General features: G+C 40.7%; 1 protein-coding gene across 1 annotated transcript in view; it reads left to right on the top strand.

Annotated features, from left to right (window-relative positions):
• Positions 1-12,504, top strand: part of EFCAB11 (EF-hand calcium binding domain 11) — a 122,465-nt gene that overhangs the window by 109,276 nt on the left and 685 nt on the right. The window lies entirely within an intron of this gene.

Raw genomic sequence — 12,504 nt, 5'->3', positions numbered from 1 at the left:
TCAGTACACTTAGCACACTGATAATTTTGCTTGGCTTGTAGAATTATGTAACTCTCTCCCTGGCTGGACTAAAAGCTGCAAGGGACTCTGTTCTCTCCTGCTCACCTCTACGTCTTCAGAACCTAGTACACCTGGCCCATCGTGGGCTCATAGTGTGTCTGATGAATGAGTAAATGAACTCAAGAACCTATTTCTAAGAAGAAAAAGCATTATTAATGAATGTGATCATTGACACATTTGTAAAAGCAAAGAAACTGGGGTATTTTAAAAGTTCAACAAATAAATCCATTTGATAAAATTATATAGTGCCTTTAAAGAATGAAAATGATAAAGACTGTAACAGTGGGGAGAAATGTTTATGTTATTTTTAAAGTAACAGGACACAAAATGTCCTTATGTGAATCAGAAGGAAAAGTGCCAATATTTTCAGAGTAGTTGGTTTAAGGTCCTGGGATGGCGAGTGATATTTCTTTTCTCCCTTCTCCAAACTTTCCTTTTCACATGTGCACATAGTCAGCACATGTTTCTTGAAGGCCGGTGTGTGACGGGCATTGTGTCCAGTGCTAAGTAAAGCACAGTGAACGAAGTGCATTGTGGTCTCTGCCCATGACAAGTTTACAGCCAAGTGAGGAGGATAGTAGTCAAAACACAGATGGCCCAATATCCATGGACCGTCGTAACTCAGAAAGTACGGGTTCCTTTATTGTAGCGTACACCATAGGCTAAAGGAAATATTCTTTTTGGATCAGTTCCATTATTATTGTTGCATTAAACTTTTAAATCTTGGGGAAAAGTGTAGAAGTAATATGTCCCTTTTAAAAAAAAAAAAAAGTTTTTAGGCTTTGAAGCAGATTTCCTAAATAGTCTCTTCAATCTTTATCACTGCTTACCAAGACGTACACTCTAGAAGGAGAACGTCTGGGTCAGGATGAACTCTTCCTGGTGACTTTAGTTCAACTGCATTAAAAAGATTTCTGTAGGACGCCTTTGATGCCGGCCCAACTCATGCTCATCCCACACATCTGAGGGTTCTTAGCACCCACGTCTAGAAAACTGAAAAAGCAGAGTTATTCCAGCATTAATTCCCTTGGTTTCCTCTTCTCATACTTAGGTACTTAGTGGCTGTGCCTCTGTGCTTGGGCATAATGTAAATACTTAATTTGTTTAATAAACATCCTGAAATAGCCTCTTTGAGTTGTTACTAGAAGGGCACGAACCTTTTAACTCACTTAGCCGGCACAGATCAACACTCGATGTCTTTAATGATGGTTCCGACCTTTTACCGTGGCTGCTCCGTAATCAATGATGGGCCCTGCCTGCAGGCACCAGAGACTAGATAAATGGCAGAAAGTGTCACACTGCATGGGGCCAGTAATTTGAATCCCTGACATTGGTATTCGGTGCGGCCATTTATGGGAGAGCACAGTTTCTCCCCAAGGCTAGGAAGAGCCCCTTAACACCTCTAATGTCCCTTAGTGATTTACATGTTAATGAAACCCCTTGTGGCCAGGTTCTGTTCTCAGCCTGAAACCTCTGAAGATTCTCCACCCCACCCCACAGCCCACCCACTAAGGCAGATGCCACGTCAGTGGGCACCCAACTGGAGAATGATTCTCAGTGCTGGGCAGGGGGCGAGAGGCCTGTCAGGGTTAGGGCAGGGGGGTGTCGTATGCAGTTTGCGAAACCTCATTAAGGGGAGTGCATCCCCTGCTCTTCCCCCATCCCCATGCTAACTTCGAGAATTGTTATTTCAGGAATAGAAAACAAGTCTTGTTTTCTAGCTGTTGAATGAAGAAGCACTTTCGGGTTTCAGTCCTAATCTCCCCTCTAAACTTATACTTGGGAGTCCCTAAGACTTGATCACTCTGGCCGTGTTCACTTTCTCTGTGCATTTCATAATATTCTAAACACTTGTATGTGCCCTCTGAACCTCCATCTCTTTCCACTGAAATTCTCATATTAAAAGCCCTGGTGGTCATTCCATTTGGTGTGACTTTGTGATTATCGGTGGGCTTTTATTAATAGAAGGCTTCTAATAATCCGAGGGAATTGTTTCATTATGAAATATTCATTTTTTTTATGTTGATTATCATTGTCCACAGACACAGAGGTTTTAAATGCTGGGACCATGTCGTAAGCAAAAATGTAAATAATTTATTATAATTATGCTGAACTAAAGCCAGATTTTCTATTGGTTCAGCAATGCACATCAGTGAGAAATGGGCTGGGATATAAAAATCTTATGTTTCTAAATGGATTATTTAAAACTATAGAGTAAACAGTAAAAAAAAAACCCTTAATTTTTGTAAATTTCTACCTCCTTATTTAATGGAAAAAAGTGTGTGTGTGTTGGAGGTGGGGGAGGGGAATGTGACCTGCTAGAATTTTTAAATTATGTTCTTAATATCAAGCTCTATAGAGTAAATCCCTTGGATTACTGGTGAGTCTCTGCTAATATAGTATGCGAGTATCTTTTAGGATTTGGCCATGGCATAGCCCACAGATGGCTGTCAAGTCCTGTACACTCTTTTGAAATGCGAATGCTTTTAGTTATATGGAGCAATGGATAGTCTTTGTTTCTATATTCTTATATTATTATCATTCCATTGCCGGAACTCCTAATCATGCCTAACTACAAGGGAGGCTGGAAAACCGGGTTTAGCTATATTCTCAGGAAGGGAGAGAAGTAAGTTTTGTTGAATACATAGCAGGTTCTGCCATGAAATCAAACTCCACTCATTCTAAAGTGGATAGCCAATTATCCCAGCTTCTTTTCGTACCAACCTGTTTCATCCCCACCAATTTAAAATGCCTCTTTTGACCTTTGCTGAATTCCTATCCAATATATATAGAGAGATATACATATATGTGTAGATATGTTCTGGATGCTATTCTCATTCATTGATTCTTGGGTCGTAATCACACTGTTTTAATTAGTGAGGCATTATGTTTTGTTTTTGTTTTGATATTACTATTTTTCGAAAAATATTCTGAATCTTCTGATGTATTTTTTTCAGATAAATGTTAGATTCAATTTATCAAAATACCTTTAAAAAGAAAATAAAAATCTCTACAATCCTCATCATATATTATTAAAAATATGTTCCACTTGAAAATATTATACTATTAGAGAAAATAAGCATTATTTGACAATTAGTGTTTTCTGACTCCAAGGAAAGATGCTTTTAAAATAGCAAGCTTCCTATCAAACAATGGCTAACAATGTTATTAGCAGGGCATTTATAAATGACTTGATGTTTGTAGTTCATATTTCAACTTCATCTCTATTTGTTGCATTAGCAAAATGAAGCTCATTAAGCCTTATTCTTTCAGTCCATCTCTGCAAGCCTCTAACCCGCTAATACTCAGCTTTCTTGTCTAGAAGTATGTAATCTTTCCTACATTACACTTGAAAGTTCAGCTCATTCCTAAACCTCCAGTCAAGGATATGAACTTGTTGCTTTCAGAGAGGCCACATCTGTGCACTGAGCCATTACACCATCTGTTAAAGTGGTCAGAGTTCATTTTATTGCCTCCTTTGTGGAAGGACTTGTACTGTAAAAGTGTATGTTATTGAAAACATAATTTTCCTCATCATTATACTTTCTTTCTAGCCAGATCATAACCTGCCAGGAATCTATTTAGCATACAGTGAAAAGCTCTTCAGAATAGTTGTTCTTAAGAGATTAAATGATTGCCATCTCTGTCCCATTTCTTTTATCTCATAATCAAGTTCAAGATGATACTAGATATCTCAGCTGAAGTGATTATATATTTGAAATAGAAATGGCTTTATCTCCATTTGTGTTTCACACTGTCGAAGGTGGGATCATTCCCCGCCCCCCATTTATATATGTTTATGGTTCTTTATAGCTGTCCACAGGATTAAAGACTCAAGCTACTTTTTAAAGGCTAAAAATGGCTAATGGGAATTGGGTTGCTTTTCAACTTTTTCCTGTGTACAAAGACACTAGTTGTATATTAAGATCCAGCGTAGATTCATCAAAATGCAGAGCTGTATTGAATCATAGCCCAATCATTCAACTTGACCAGTGAGGAGCTTGAGAGTCTTAGCAGCTAAGAGATTTGCCCAGGGTCACCCCGCTCAACAACAGCCTTGCTGAGATGAGGGCTCACGAGTGAGTGTTCCTGGTGGACCATACTGCCACATTCCCAGTAGGCCCATTCCACAGATTATGGCATGGGGGAAAACCAGAAGATCTAGTCACCTAAAAGGACAAGAACTAGACTTTTATGATGAGTTCAAAGATGTTCCCTTGGGCTTTTGTTCTTCATCCTTCAAGCTTTCTGATCTGTGCCGTTTTCTTACATCACAGTTTCTCTTCCAGAGATTCAAACTGTGAAAAAAGATCATGTCACTATTAGAGAAGGAATATGATGGAACTATATGCCGGAAACGAGACTGTAGGCTACGTGGTGATTGCATTCATCCACGTGCCCACAAGTAGTCAATAGTCAATGTCAACGAAATTACGTTCTTTCCTCCTTTTAAAATATTTCTAGCTTTAAGTAAGACTCCTCATTTTTAAAACCTAGTAAATAGGAAAAAGTGAGTCATTATTTATGGTCAATCACTTTTGCCAGCTGTGACTGCATTTCACATCCATTTTTTTCCTTTTTTTCTTGAAATAGAGAATCTATCCTATCAATCTTTAGGAAAAAAAACATACTAGTTCCATCAATAGGCTCTTTTAGGACATAATCACAGTTAAGACACTGTGAACAGAAATATTTTTAGATACAGCAAGGAAGTTACTTCTTTAGAATGCAGAACTATGGAGAATAATCCAGAATCTTGGGATAGCACCTAAAGAGAAACTTGACTTCTTTTAGAGTTCCTTTCAAAATGGAATAATTATTTCAAAAACATTATATTTATTGAGTGTCTATCCCATGTCTACCAAGTGCCAGATATTGCAAGATTTAGAAGAGATTTCTGACAAGAAACCTGGTATATATCAGGATGCAAGTATCAGGAAATCCATTTAAGACTTCCATAAACAACCCAGGGAATTTATTGGGTCAGGTGACTAAGAGTTTCGATATAGAGCATACTCCAGGCGTGGTCTGATCAGGCTCTACTCACTCTGCTATTCCTCTGGCTCTTCTCAGTCTGTGTAGCCCCATTCTCAGGCTGATAATTGACATTTAAAAGCATGTGGATAAATTTTTGGATCAGAGCACCATTGGATCATAGAACTGTTGTGGAGATTGCACCCTTATGGTAAGAAAAGGATTGTTGTATTACCAACCTCACCTCTGCATCCAGCTGTCCAGTGAAAGAGCTTCTCCTTTCTCAGCTCTCAAACAAAATTCCTAGGCTTCCTATGGTTGGACCAACTCTTTACCAATCAGCCATGCCAAAGGAGGAAGGCCATGTATTAAATTGGCTTAAGGCAACCAATCCTTGAACCATCGCTGTGATAAGGAGGGTGGGATTATAGGGATTGGCTGAATGCCAGTCAGATCCCACTTCTGGAACTTGGGGTGGAGATCTGTCCATCCAAACCACACAGCTCCTGCATAGCACAGATGAGGTGAGATGGACACCGGGGAGTAACCGACAATGCCCACTGCATCTTTCATCTCATAGGCTGAGCCTGGTCTGAACGAGGTGAACGTTTTGTCTGGCTTGTATAATTCTCTGTTTCTGGCCTGACCTGGCCATCCTTTTATCCCTCACGGTTCATCCTAAACGGCCAAGTCCACCACCTGCTCATGGCCAGTCCATAGCTATACCTCTATATCCAAAAGGCAGAGAACTCTCTTATATTCAGAAATACAATGTTCTCATGCTGAAGGAATACTTAAAGTTTAATAATGCTATTTATTGTTGACAGACTAACTTATGAAACAAGACAGGCATATTAGAGAAGACTGCTGTATCTTTTTCTGTTAACTCTGATATTTCAGTTGCCTGGAACATCAAACATCAGAGCTCTTCTTAAAGGCAATATTTAATCTGCTCTTAAAATCTACTCTTCAAATAGAAGAACATTCTAGATCAGAGGATAGATCACTTCAAGTAGTGAGATCCCTGTCACCTGAAGGAGACTCCGATGTGACATACTGTTGCTGAGGGCAATTTACAATGCCCTGTGAGAACTTCATCTCTCAAAATAAACTTTCCACTGTGTTAGCCCGGGTCCTTCCTTGAAAGCAGAGTTTTAGATGAGGCTTGCGTGCAGGTTGTTTGTTTGGAAAATAATCTCAGTGAGCCAAGAGTGCAGCAGAATGAGCAAAAGCCAACGCAGGCGTCTCTTACCCAGTTTGGTTGTTCTGTGAGCGACTGGAGCGTGGTCTCACCAGAGCCACGAGCCAAGAGATGAGCCTCTGAGTTGTGTGCCTGAGGGACAGAAGGAGAAAGCAGTTATCCACTGACTACCATTCCCTCATTGGCCCAGTTGCCTATGGGGAGTTACTTCTTTCTTCACGCTTCCAGGTTGCATCTGTGTGAGGGCCCCATCCACGTGTCAGAATAGTTCCAGGCAAATAACCGGAGGTACTTGGTGCAGAGTGCAGCTGAGGGGAGGCATTCCCAGCAATGGCTGCAGTAGAAGATGGCAGAGAGTGTGAGAGGTGAGGCACCAAGGGCGTCCAACACGTGCCGAATTGCCAACGTCACATAGGAAAGACCAGGAATTATCTATCTTATCTTTCCCGCGTGTCTGAATGGCTTTTCTTAACATGTATCTTTAAAAAGGTAAAATTAATAAACACATTACTGGCTGAATTGGGTAGAGCCCTGCGGTCTCTCATCAACAAAGAGGCAAGTGTGCCAGTGGGAAGAACCAGCGGGTGCCTCAGAAAAGGAGGCTGCTTGCGGGAGAAGCTGTCATCATCACATCTTCAACTGGCGGGTCTTCTCATCCCCAGCAGGGGCTCCTTGCTTGGAGGGTAATTTTTACTCTCACTGTTCAGTCAGTATGACAGCTTTGTCCCTAATGTCTCTAATGGCAGTTTTGACTTTAGTTTAAATTATTCCATAAAGAATCAAAGAGAAAGAGATTCTCTCTCTTTTTCCCCATCCCCAAAATTCCACTAAGAAAACTTTTCTCATTTAAATCTTTGCCTCCACATTAAATTTCTCATTCATGTTTCAGGTGAATCAATACAGCATCAACTTTGCAAACTCTATGTGACTATCGTGGTGGCTCAAAATAACTGCTCTCTGTCAGTGTGTTTGCTGGGAACACAGATACATACGCCTGTCACTAGCTCTGTTATCTCCACCAGGAGCTGGATCTTGTGTGGGGTTTTCTCTGGGCTCAATTCAAAACCTTGGTGATGGCAAGGCCGAGTGCTGAGACAATTATCTGCATAATCCATCCAAGATACATATATGCCTCAGCTGCCCCTGAAATCACATTAAAGAAAAAGTCTTTAAGGCAATTATTTTAGTAAGTGCAGATGCAGCTGGAATGTTCCAAAAAACTGCCTCCAACTTTGTTTCCTCTAGCTCAGTGGTTTTCAAACAGGGATGATTTCGACCCCCAGGGAACACTTTGGCAACATCTGGCTGTCACAACTGGGGCAGGGGGAGGGTACTACCGACATCTGGTGGGTGGAAAGCAGGGGTGCTGCTAAACATCCTACAGCGCACAGGATGGGCCCCCAACACAGAACTACCCAGCCCCCAATGCCAACAGTGCTGAGGTTGGAAAACCCTGCTCTAGCTGTTGAAGATTTATACATTGAGAAATAAGGTCACTTGTTTAGAAAATTCAGACTGAAAAAGAAGGAAATATTCCATCAGTTGAAAAAGGTATCAAGAATGTAAAGAATATTTTAAGACAAAATTACTCATAAGACAAAGTGTCTGTTTAGCATGTAACCTTCAACTTCTGCCCAAATGAATATAGATGTGTATAAGATTGCAATTAGAATATATGTGCTAGTTTGTAGTCTTGTTTCTACTTAAAAATGTCACTTTTATAGTCTTTATATCATTTTAATAGAGAATATTTCATTGTTTCAGTGTAATGAAATTAAAGCATTGCCTCTTTGTTTCTCTTCTTCTCCTTTTCCTTCTCCTTCGGCAAAAGCAAAGTCTGAAACCCGGCTTTGGAGAGCTGGCCATGGTGTACTCACACATTATTTTACAATAAAAAACTATTTTCTGAGAAATAACTACTTTCAAAACATTACAAGAAATCGTGATGATGTAAATATTTTTGTACGAAAAAAAACCCCACATTTACTACTTGTGAGAAACATTCACTGTTTACATCTTTTTTTAATTAAAAAACAACTTGTGTTTCTCTTCAGACCGTATTAGAGCAACACTATGGCCTAGCTTAACAAAGGTTCACGGTGTGAAACTCTGGTTCTTTCAGAGTGGGGACCACGTAGCTTCTGGGTCACGGGAGCACATCGAGTCTGGGCTGTTGAAGTCTGCACAGCATCACAAAGAGGGAGAACAAAATCTTTCCTGACAAATCAGGATGTGAAAGATGCAAATGCTAAAGCTTGTGCTGATGAAAGCAATTATAACTACTTATATGACGAGTTGGAAAATGTATTTTAACAGATATGAAAACGGTCAGAACTCAGCTGAATGGACCAAGTCAAGTCCTGCCTGAAATTCTCAATGAACCCCAGTGTCAGCTGGGCTCTTCGTACACTACACGGTCCACATAGCATTGCCTGGAACCCCCATTCCACACCCTGTAGAATTTTAAAGCATTTCCCAAGATTTTTTGCAAATTTCTGAAAGGCTTATGTCTCTGAGTTCTCATTTCCCTAAATTCGTTCAGCCGTTGGGCTGGCTTACAATCCCCATTGCTCTTCTTTGCTCTCTCTGGCACCCAGTCAGAGTGAACGCATCACCTAACTCATTTTTCAGCCCCTAACTCAATTTTCAGCCCCTAACTCAACAGGACACCCCACAACACACTATCCCTCTTAAGTGTCTTTTGCATCCTTGATGAAGATAGGGAAGAGTTTATGGCAAGTAATACAACTTCAAAGCACATAGTAAACATACCAGTCAACCAAAGGACTTCTGATCAGGGTACCCCTGGGGACGTTTTCTTGGGCCGGTTCCCCTAGTGTAGGGTCCCAGCTTCCACCCCTCAGTAGCTCCCTCTTTCTACTCCCTCTCTTATCTTGCTTGTCATTCCCTTCATCCCAGATGACCTTGAATTGTTCACACTGAGTCATACAGAGCAGTTCAGCTCTCTTGAGTCTCTATTCCCAAAATCAGTTCTGGGTCTTTCTTTTGCATCTCAAAAGCAAGCAAACCAAAGTCCTTACCTGGACCCACATTTCTAAATGCAGCTATTATTAATAACAATTTCTATTTCTCGTACATCTGCAGAAGTTTATTAATGCTAAGCCAGTTCTGATGTATAAGCCTGTATGTATGTCTACAGTTGACCCTTGAACAACATGGGCATGGGTTTGAACTGCACAGGTCCACTTACATGCCGGTTCCCCTAGTGTAGGGTCCCAGCTTCCACCCCTCAGTAGCTCCCTCTTTCTACCCCCTCTCTTATCTTGCTTGTCATTCCCTTCATCCCAGATGACCTTAAATTGTTCACACTGAGTCGTACAGAGCAGTTCAGCTCTCTTGAGTCTCTATTCCCAAAATCAGTTCTGGGTCTTTCTTTTGCATCTCAAAAGCAAGCAAACCAAAGTCCTTACCCACATTTCTAAAGGCAGCTATTATTAATAACAATTTCAATTTCTCGTACATCAGCAGAAGTTTATTAATGCCTTTGATAAGCCAGTTCTGATGTATAAGCCTGTATGTATGTCTACAGTTGACCCTTGAACAACATGGGTTTGAACTGCACAGGTCCACTTACATGTGGATTTTTTTCAATAAATACTATAAATGTACTTTCTCTTCCTTAACGATCGTCAATAACATTTTCTTTCCTCTGGCTTACTTTATCGTAAGAATACCATATATAATACATATAACAAAAAATATGTGTTAATCGACTGTTTATGTTGTCTATAGGGCTTAGTAGTTAAGTTTTGGGGGAGTCAAGTTACATGTGGATTTTTGACTGGAGGGTCGGCACCCCGAACTCCCACGTTGTTCAAGGGTCAACTGTATATCTGCATTCACGTGTCTGTTAAAAGACCAGCTACTTAATTAACTGGGTTGGTGTGCTCAGGCCTCAGCTGTAGGACAGGTTAGTCCAGTGTTCTGCCCGCATGTCCAATTTTCTGCTTTTTATCTCTAAATTACTCAGCCTGACACTCCAGGGGCTTCTTCCATCCATTGTTCTACGCTGCAGCCTCATTTTCCAGAGTTCATCTCTCACTTGGTCTCTCTCATACCAGGTCTCTGTTTACAAAATGCAGTTGGGCCTGGAAACCATAACTGGCCATTACTATTAGTCCCTGAGCGATGGTTCCTAGGTGCCTTCTCCAGTGTGTATTATTTCTCCGGCTAGTAGACAGACTCCATGAAGACAGTGGTGATAGACTCTCTCCTTCTGTGATCCCCCAGTGCCTCCTGGATATTCCATACCGTTGTCAACTGTTTCCCCAGATTCACTTACTTCACAAATTCATTTACTCTGCACACAGGCCTTGCCTGCTCTGGGCTAAGAAGTGGGGACACAACAGGGAACAGGAGAAAGCTCTCGCCTTCCTAGAGTTTATTTATAGTCAGGGTGAGGGGTGGCGGATTATTTTAGTTCTGAATGTATGTTGGTGACACAAAAACAGCACACTCGAGTTTCATAACTAGAGTAAACTCCTTTCAGGGTTAAGTGCTAAAAGCAGAAACAATGAAACTTTCTTTTTTTTTTTTTTTTTTTTACCTAGTGACGTTTTCTTCCTCTCCTCTACCCACCAGCCACATGTGCTCTCTGATCACACAATGATTTGAGTGTGGGTGCTGTGAAACCTTCCTTCTTCAGAATAATTCCGTCTGCAATGGAATACAGTATATTTTAGCTTTTAAAATTATAGCTCTGAAATGTGAATTTTCCTCTTCACGCCCCTCGAGGCGACCAGATCTGCTCATATATATGTGCGATGAGGAAGAAAAATCGGAAGACAGAAAGTGTTTTACCATGTCTCATTCTAAATATAAACATGCCGTTCCTCTACTCGTTACGTGAATAAAATGCCACTCCACACCTTATGAATAAACCTTTCCATTTTTAACACCTCTCAGTTAGACTGTGCCCATTTTGTGATGGGAAGCTTTGGCAAAGACAGCAAGAAAAATAGGAAGTTAGTGCAATTTCAGTGGTGGTTATTTACTGAGAAAATGGGGCAAAGGGATTCCCTTTTCTCTAAGCTCACAGCGTCTCAATAAGTGAATGAAAACACTAAAAAAATATATTATCAGAAGCAGGTTATTCTAAACATCACTCTTCTAGGTTATCCATTTAACTCACCCTATGAGATGTAGAGTTGAACCATACCAGTTCAGAGCGGAAAGAAAAAAGGCCATTTATCTAATCCAGTTCCTTGGGGAAAAAAATACTTAGGCGATATTAAGAATCTTCAATTATCTAATTTAATAAAAGGGATGATTTCTATTCTGTAGTCAGTAATATATGATACTGATTATTTCTAATCCCTTAGCAGAGATCTGACATTCTGCTTTTGGTCCTATATAGCATGAAATTGTCATGTATACTTTACCAAAAGAAGTAATGAGAGTAATGGCCTCCACAGTCTGCAATCATTTTATGCGAACACACTGCAACATGGTTTTGCCCTGGGGCAGAGAAGTGGGGATTTTCTCAACTTCAAAAGAATGAAAAATTATCATTGCTCTATCCAGAACCATTATAGACTTCAGAGACTTTAGCATGAAATATTCAGAAAGTTTATTTTAGAATTCGATATTTTAAAAGCCTGCTTTAAAACTATTACAGTGATTAGTGGCCCCGTTACTTGGGCTGGTCTGCGCTTTAAAAAGCCCTGTGTCGTGGTTGATACCACTGGTTGTTTCAACAAGGTATAATTTGCATAAGGCATGTAATGCGTTGTTTTAGAACGCCCCGCAAGGAGGAATTGTGACCGCTACTCATCAGTTATCCCTTCAAACACACCTTTTAAATAAACGTTGCTTTTACTGGGAATGGTTGAATGTGTTGCTTATGCCGTGATTTTATCCCTCTGTTGTTCCTACCCATGTGGACTGGGTCCCGTTTCTCTGCTCCCTGTTTGGGAAGGGGAGGCGGGCAGTGCTCCTGTCTGAGCCAGGGCACAGGGCCAACCTAGCCAAGGCCACCCACGCCCTCAGCCACCAGCCAGAGGCTCACATCTTCGCCACTCTTGATAGGAGTCAGAAAAGTTGATTGGGTGCTTTGTGAGGATTTAACAGAGCTTATGAGGCCATGAATGAAGCCAGTGAGCACTTCTGGAGCTAGAGTTAGTCACCTGAGAATTACAATTCAACAACTTCTCTCTGGAATATCCTACTTATAGAGCGGGCAACATGCAGTAGAGTATAGAGCCCTGGTTTCGGAATTTAATGATCTGATTTGAGTTCCAGGTCTGTTA

Source organism: Pteropus alecto, unplaced genomic scaffold (assembly GCF_000325575.1).
Source record: "Pteropus alecto unplaced genomic scaffold, ASM32557v1 scaffold8, whole genome shotgun sequence".
Classification (NCBI taxonomy): Eukaryota; Metazoa; Chordata; class Mammalia; order Chiroptera; family Pteropodidae; genus Pteropus; species Pteropus alecto.
This window is presented reverse-complemented; position numbering and strand designations above follow the sequence as displayed.